Genomic DNA, 8,429 nt, shown 5'->3' on the forward strand with positions numbered 1-8,429 from the left:
ACGTTGTTAGTAACCAAGCTAGTGTGAAAATTATATCTTTTTAGTGACACTTTTGCGGCTCTCCGATAAATGTTTGCCTGTACTTTGCAAACTTTGCATCGATCAATCATGAATCTGGTTGGCGTTTACATAACTGTCTGTCTTCAATTTCCGGTGCTATTTGGAGTTGATAATTTAAATGAATAATGAAACTACAAATAAATAGTTTTGACTTGTAAGAACGTTTATTAATACATTGAAAAACTGTTGGGGATACAACGTGATTCTATAAATTATAGATTATAGACTGTGATATACGATGGGCTTTGTAGATCTGAATATTGTTTTCATATCGATCATAATCTTGTTGAAATAAGAATATCTAATAAAAGGGAGAGAAATCTGTTCTTACTCGCCGATTTCATTAAAATTTCGAAATAACAATTTTTGGAGGAGACTTTTTTAAACTTTGAAATTATTTTTTTCTGTTACCTTAGCCTTATAAATCACGGTCTGCAATAAATTATTACTATACCTACAGTTCGCTCGGATATCCAACAATAGGTTATTTGCTTGACGATGAATTAGCTGTCACATTCATTATATTATGCATTGATGCGGGCAAATTCTGCAAGTCGGAAGGAAACAAAGTGTGCTTAGTTTAACTATGGGCTAGTTTGTGATAAAAGCCAGCAATAAATAGGTAAATTAAGTGTTTCATATGTGAAAAATGCCACAGCTGACTGTCGCAGTACAATAAGCTGAAACAAATCTACGCGATAGAAGTATTCGCGTAGCACTTGCCATCCAGCATATTGGATGTATTCTGTGTATATTTAAACAAATATTTATTAAACCGAATTTTTTTTTTGACAGGAATAATAACTATTATCTTACCAGAGTAATGGCTGAGGCAACTACGACAACCATTGGTAGGCTCCCATAAAACAGTGTTAAACTTTTAGCCAATACCCTTATGTAAAAAAAATCTGTATTGGAAATACCTGTCGCGTTTTTTATTTTACTTAAAACAGTTCACAGAGTCAAAAGATATCCAACCTGCAGCATTGCTATTTTTTTGTTAACAAAACATAATGTCATCTTCCATCATTCATCATTTGGTTTGCAGGTATTGTGTTATAGAATGGATTGACGATCGCTCAGAAAAATGTTACCTTGCGTTCTATAGATCTCAAAGTTGTTGGATATATCATAATACTAAAGTAGGTACCTTTTTAAGTCGCAGTCATTTTAGTCCGTGTACATAAGCTCTCTGGCCCACAATGCAACGCATACAATACCTATCAGTACCTACAATTCTACATTCCAAATACCAGAAGCTGCCTATCATTGTACTTCATTCTAAATGCAAATCATGCTTTACGTCACCAGGCTAGGCTAGACATTCGAATATAGATAAGATGCCGAACATCACCTCCAGTCGTAAGTGTGATTTGCTTATCAATCATAGTGCTGCTTTGCTTGGCGGGAGAGATACTTTGTACCCGATTATTGTTCGATATCCTTGGAATGTGGTCCGTTGTCTACAGATTTAAAAAAAAAAATCAGAGGGGTTGTGTACAGGACACGACCGCATATATAGGTGACGCAGGACTACGTAAGTCTCTTTGTAGTGATAGTAGCATGTATTCATGCTTGTAATAGGATATTTGCAGGGTGCATATGTATTGAAGAGCTGTTGGGCAGGCAAAAGTGACAGCTCCATATAAACTGTAAGGGTTGGAAAGGGCGAGATTTTTAAATAATTTAATATCTTCATTGAAAACAGAAATTACTATTTGCGTTATATGTATAGCAAGGTAATATATCTGTTTACTAAATAACAAATCTATTTTCAACAAACAAGCTAAAACGCGGTAGAATTGATCAAAAATCGCCAAGAAAACAATAAATTATACCAAAATCAATGCTACATTCAGTTGTTTCGAACTTGGCGGCATGCTACATCCGAAAATCGTATTTTTGGCTCACCGATTTAATGCTAATTCACTGAAATATTAGTTACTAAATGTGAACATATATATATATATCGGGATACATTTCTTGGTTGATTTAAACATTAATTGTTTCGAATGTATAAATAATTTTAGAAAAAATGATCATTTTATCCAACGCGTTTTTGCTGCATCGAATAGGAAAAGATGCAATGTGTGCCTAACAGACGTTTTGCATGTGTATGCAGCAAAAGTCCTATCATTCGATTCTTCATGTATACATGCTATATGCAACATATATACATGCTGCATGCGTTGTATGTAACATTTATCAAAGTAGTAACATTGCATACGTTCAATTCTCAAAAGATTGTGCATTTGAATACAATTTAACAAAATCAAGAACACAAACTATTGATTCCCTGGTACCTTACTGAAATTAAAGATTGTTTTTATTACCAATGGTTCCCCACGTTGACGGGATTTTACCAATTCAATCCTATTTTATCAACAGCACATCTATTCACTACACTTCTAATGAAACGGCAAGCATGCGTATTCATACAGAGTCGTATTATAACCGAACACTACAGCTGTAGCACATTTTTCCAACACAGATATCAAATTCGCCGAGGTTTAATCGTCTCGCAGTAAAGAATTTGCGATCTGTTGGCTCAGCGAACTTATGTCATTTTTTCTGGCATACTTCCCTAACACAGACATCAAATTGGACTAGGTTTAATCGCGTTCGTAAGAAATTTGTTGGCACGAGGGAGCTTTGTCACTCTTTCTGGCGTACTTCCCAAGCAAGGACATCAGAATGGTCTAGGTTTAATCGCGGTATTATGAAATCTTGTTGAAATGTGGTAACTTGGTCACTTGTTTTGGCTTACTTCCCAAGCACAGATATCAAATTGGTATAGGTTTAGATCATCGTAAAGAATCTTCCAACCAATCACGAAGCGAGAATTCCTGTAAAACATAGGTTCATTATTTTCAATTTTTCAATAGTTCAACATCAAGAATCTATATTTTTCTTCATTTGGGTCAGTTCTTAGAAGATTTTCCGATCGATTGGTGTAAGAATATTGAAAATCGATCGGAAAACCGCTGAGCTATTAGCGCTCAAAACCTTTCATTTTTCGTGACGCTCGCATTTTTCGATTTTTTGGAATGACACCCTATCTCAAAACTTGCCGTAAGACGTAGTCCTACGTCAAAATTCTAGATAGCGTATGCTGCTCATGGTTCGAGCGTTTTCACACTTTCTTCGTTTTTGTCACTTTCTTTTTGTATTTTCTGTTTTCTGTTTTGGTCTAATAATGATCATGCTACATTAATTTGGCAACGTTAACTGAGAAAATCAGGGTAAAATGACTAATTTTGCCGCGATTGAATACCCTGCCAACGGAAACTACATAAAGTTAGCTTTCTTGTGTCGAAAAAAGATCGGTTTTATTCCAGCGGATTCCAGAGTTATTGATCAATACATCTCAGTACTCCTAGAAAAGTAGGGTAAAATCCCCTTCATCTGGCTAAAACTACTAGAAACAGGCGCGTGCCGTAAACAAGGATCACACCATTAGAATTCCCATAAAAATACCATTTTTTTGATATCAAAAGATTGATCCTAGCCCAAATGCCCAAATGAGATAAAGAACTTTTTTTGCAAAAAAAAAAAAAAAAATCTCCACTATGTATTGGCTTGGCCACCCCGGCTCTCTGCTAGTAGAAATTTTCTTGCAAGACCTAAGAACACTAATAAAATCAATTGTGATGGACTAACTAATATTTTATTTGAACTTCCTTTGTAATACAGTGGTATTCCGATTATATCTACACCTAGTTTAATCTACACCCGATTTTAGGTACCCGCGATTTTGTCTACCATTTTGACCCGGTTTTATCTACCTTTTTTTAAAATTGTTTCAACCATACGGCATGAAAAATTGGAAGATTTCATGCATTTATGCATAACAGAGAACATTTCTTTGTATTTTATAGTTTACTATATGGCATCTGTGGTATGTAATTATACAGAGAATGGGTATAATAATGCTGAAGTCAAATACGCAAAGTAACTTCCATTTATTATGTAACGTTTATGTTTAACATTTCATAATGATCCTTTGTGAGATTTTTCTATACCGTAATGCTATCGGGCACACAGCGTCTCCGCTAGGAACTATGGTTGTCACCTTTCTTTCCTTAAAAATTCTAATCTTTTGAACCATTGAACCGATTTTAATAATTTTATTACCAAATAAAGGTATTTTAATGAGTTTTTCAGAAAAAAAAACAGTAAACTGACGTTCAAAGTTTTTCATGATTGCAAAAACATTTTTTTTATGAGCCTCTTAAAATTACTTAAAGCTTTTAATATATTCGTTTTTTATTTTTTTATTATACTTTCAATGGCAAGCTAGTCGTTTACACACGATATCAAAAAACAGACCGTTTTTGAGATACTCTTTTTATAGGAAATAAAGATGCGTCCATGCAATGGACTCGCATGGCTTTTTATTTTGGAGACGCATTTCTTTCTGAAAAACCCCTTTTATTACAAGTAAAAACAAAACCATGCGTCTCCATTGTATTCTCGACACTTTATGAAAACTTAGAGTTTCTTTGGTCTACATACCATGGAAACATAAAAAGTGAATGTTTTCAATGTTTTTGCGATAATAAAAAAAGTTTGGGCTTCAGTCCAATATTTTTGTCTAAAAAGCTCATTAAAATACTTTCCATTTGGTATTAACATCATTTTAATCGGTTCAATGGATCAAAAGTTAGGAATTTTTAAAGAAAGAAAGCTGGAAAAAATTTTTGGGACCACACTGACTCAGAAAAAAGAACCCTAAGTACCAAATAAAAATACGAATCTAAAATTTACTGCAAAGGAATAAGCACACAAAATTTGAATGAAATCGGAACAATTTTGAATTGGTTGATATGAATAAAATGAGCATAGGGCTCATAAGATTACGCTAAAATAATATATAATTGAAAAAAAAAAAAGATTAATAATAACAATATTTTTTGTTCATTTAAATTATTTTGGAGCAATTTATTTTTCCTCAAATTTGTCTACTTTCCAAATATATCTGCCAAAAATTTTCGGATGGGTAGATATAATCGGTAAACCACTGTATTTCTGCTGCTATCAGCATAAATCCAAATTTTAAGCTTGATTATACCAAAAAATGATTTTTTAAAGAATAGTTTACATGATGAAATATTTTTTCTTAATTCAGTGAATAAAGATCTACAAAAATGAGTAAACTAATTAGGTTTTTTACGCATACTTGAGTAATTGTTGTTAATTTTTGTTACTTTATTAGATTCGTTAGCAATTCATTCGGCATATTTTATTTATGCTGGCATCGTTATTTTTCGAAGTAACGAAGTTGTAGAGGTCAAGGCGAACGAGCTTTAGCTCCTAAGCTAATCTTGAAGGAGAACGAGAAAAGATTCTCTGCAGTGCCTTCCGGGATCGCTCAAAATGAGTAATCGTGCTTGTAAACCATGGTCACTAGGTAGGGAGTTTTTTTATTTTAGGCAAAATTCGATAGAAATTGAAATATTAGAGTTATCGGGTAAAATGAAGGAATCTGCAGATTAAATCTACGCATGAGCGATAAAATTTCTTTAGCCAAATTTAAATAAAATGGATGCAACGTCAAAATTAGAATGGAATACAATTTTTAAAATAAATTATGGCATTAAATGATGACATTACATCCAAAGATTTAGATTTACATTTAAAATTTATTTTATTTTTTCTCAAACTGCACACCTTTTTTCTCAAATGTATTTCAATTTAAAATTGATTTACTCAATTTTCAATCAAATTATATGATAGAGTAGGGCGGGGCATAAGTGCGATGTTTGAAGTTGTCATCAATTTTCGTGAGATATAAAGAATGACAACAACATAATATCTTTTAAAGTAATGCAGTAACTCAATGTCTTCACATTCAACCATAAATCATCTGCGGTAATACTGTTTTGCAAAACAAATTCTTCTTTCTTCTGATCAAGTGCAGATTCGCACTTTTATCCCACTAGCGGGGCAAAACTGCGAATACCGCGGGGCAAAAGTTCGAAGCTAGAATCCATGATATTAGCCCAGCAGTAGCTAACAAAACCATATTATCTTCAATCTGCGTAATGTTTCGGTAAGGAATATTATCAATTTGCACTTTTTCTATTTTGCGCTGGTGTATTGCAGCCTCCATTAGATCGAAACTTTTCCAAACGTTTGTTTTTTGTTTCATCAGCGGGAAAAAATTGTTTTTCTTCGGCCAACATTTGTAGAGCACACAGTTTTCTGCAGATCTTTCATTTCTAATAGCTGTAATATAGTGCCTAATGTGCCTACACATTAGCTATACATTTTTGCCTCGTCCGTGAATCGCACTTTTGCCCCGTCTGTGAGTCGCACTTTTACCCCGCAAGGCGCTTGACGGGGTTAGATTAAATTACGGAAAAGCGAAATATATTTTGTAAATTATTTTCGCCGTATTTTCAAAACAGATATGTGAGTGATGTAAAATGCTGCTACAAATTTTCAACAAGTAATATCCTCCTGTTGATATCGTATTTGCCGTATAACGAAAAATTACATCAAAACCACCCTAAAATAACATTTGCACATAACTTAGCAACTATGCTTCGTAAGCAACCAAAGTTTACGTTAGATTCAAGCTGTCACAGTAGTCACCCATCCATGCCAATGTAGAAAATTTACTCGGTATCTGCACCGATAAATCATTGAATCGCACTTTTACCCGCATCGCATTTTTACCCCTCCTTACTTATTTTGTTTTTTAATATTAATCCATATGGCTTTGTTTCAAATGAACCTAGTTTTGGTAAAAGATTATTTTTGTATTTGCCAAAATTACCACTTTTATTGAGTTTGTTCTCCGTGATGTCTATTTATGTACTGTATTTTTAATTTGCTTTTACTTGTTATTTGTTTGTCGTAAATTTTGATTTCATTTAAATTTGCCCTCATCTTGGATTAATATTTTTACTTTGTTTTTTCTTGTAGAAGACTGAACCACGTTACTTTGTTTAGGAATAAATATTTCCTTATACCTAATCGTTTTTTATTTTTAAAATTTTTGAAATTGGTTAAAATTATATTAAAATAAAATATTAGTATTGTTGATTTGCCAAAGCACAATATTAAAATCTTCAACAACATTTTTCTTTTTATGAATATAAAAATTGGGATACATTCAAAATTCGTATTAAAAAAACGAGGCATTTCTTCGAAAGTTTACAACATCTGAGCCGTGCAATCTGCTACAAAAAGCCTATTATGTGATTCAATTTTTTAAGCAACAAGTGAGGAACATGCCCTAGTATACCCCCCAGCCAGGGCCCACCGTACCTATTCAACAACCTGAAAAAACAGTTCTGGCCTGAAGTAGAATATTGTGGTTCTCGACCGTGTTTATAGTTTGAAATTTAACTGATATGTGACGCACAGCTGTGTAACCCTGCGTAACCTTTTCGCAGTTTCAAAACAAACAGTACCCGTCATACCCTTTTCAGCGTCGACAGCATTCGTCCTTCATTCTTTGCCTACACAGTCGTTCCCACAACGAAGATGTATCTGAAGGTCTTTCACGAGTCGTCTGCCTCGAGAATGACAGGTTTTGATGTTATCGATACGTTGCGTAACTTTTACGATTATTGAAGTTTCTAACAATATCCGAGAAGACCGTAAACTGGTCATCTGGCAATACAGCTTAGCGTAACCACCAGCCACTTAACACTACTTTATTCAAATACTTAAATTTCACATGAAAACGTTCTAATTTGCGACGATGATTGTAGCGAGTGCAAAACGAGCGAATCAACACTGTTGTTAATTTTTTATTCTTGTACGTACCATGATGATGATGACTGCCTGCCATTCACTTTCCGCTGTTCATCCACAAGACAAGCCGGGCACATACCTACACACATTCGGCAATTCGCGTTTGGATTTAACCCTCTAACGGGCAACACCGTAAAAACGATGCGATCAAGCTAATGACTATTTTATCATGAAAGTACACACGAAAAAACCTTAAGTTCTGATTTTCATGCAAAAATAATTATCTGGAGGAGTGCCAGGTAAGAAAAAGTCCAATTTCTCTTTTTCCTTTTTCATGTCTAACGCTCTGCCCAGATATTTTTTCAATTCAAATATATTACAAAATTAAAATAATGCATGAAATTTACTCATAGAAAAACTTTTTAGGTCAATCATTTTGTTCTAGATGTCCTTTTTCTACAAAAGTAAAAAAGGGAAAATTCGCGCATTAATTATTTTAGGAATTTTACGGAATTTTTGTTTTTGAAAGATGATAACTTTTAAATGCATAATCAGAATGTTATGATATTAGTATCAAAATGTCAAGAAATCTGTTCAGAACACATTTTCGATATTGCCAACTGAAAACAAATTTCGTATGCGGCTCTGGAGCTCCAAAAGGG

The sequence above is a fragment of the Sabethes cyaneus genome, chromosome 2, assembly GCF_943734655.1.
Source record: "Sabethes cyaneus chromosome 2, idSabCyanKW18_F2, whole genome shotgun sequence".
Taxonomy (NCBI): domain Eukaryota; kingdom Metazoa; phylum Arthropoda; class Insecta; order Diptera; family Culicidae; genus Sabethes; species Sabethes cyaneus.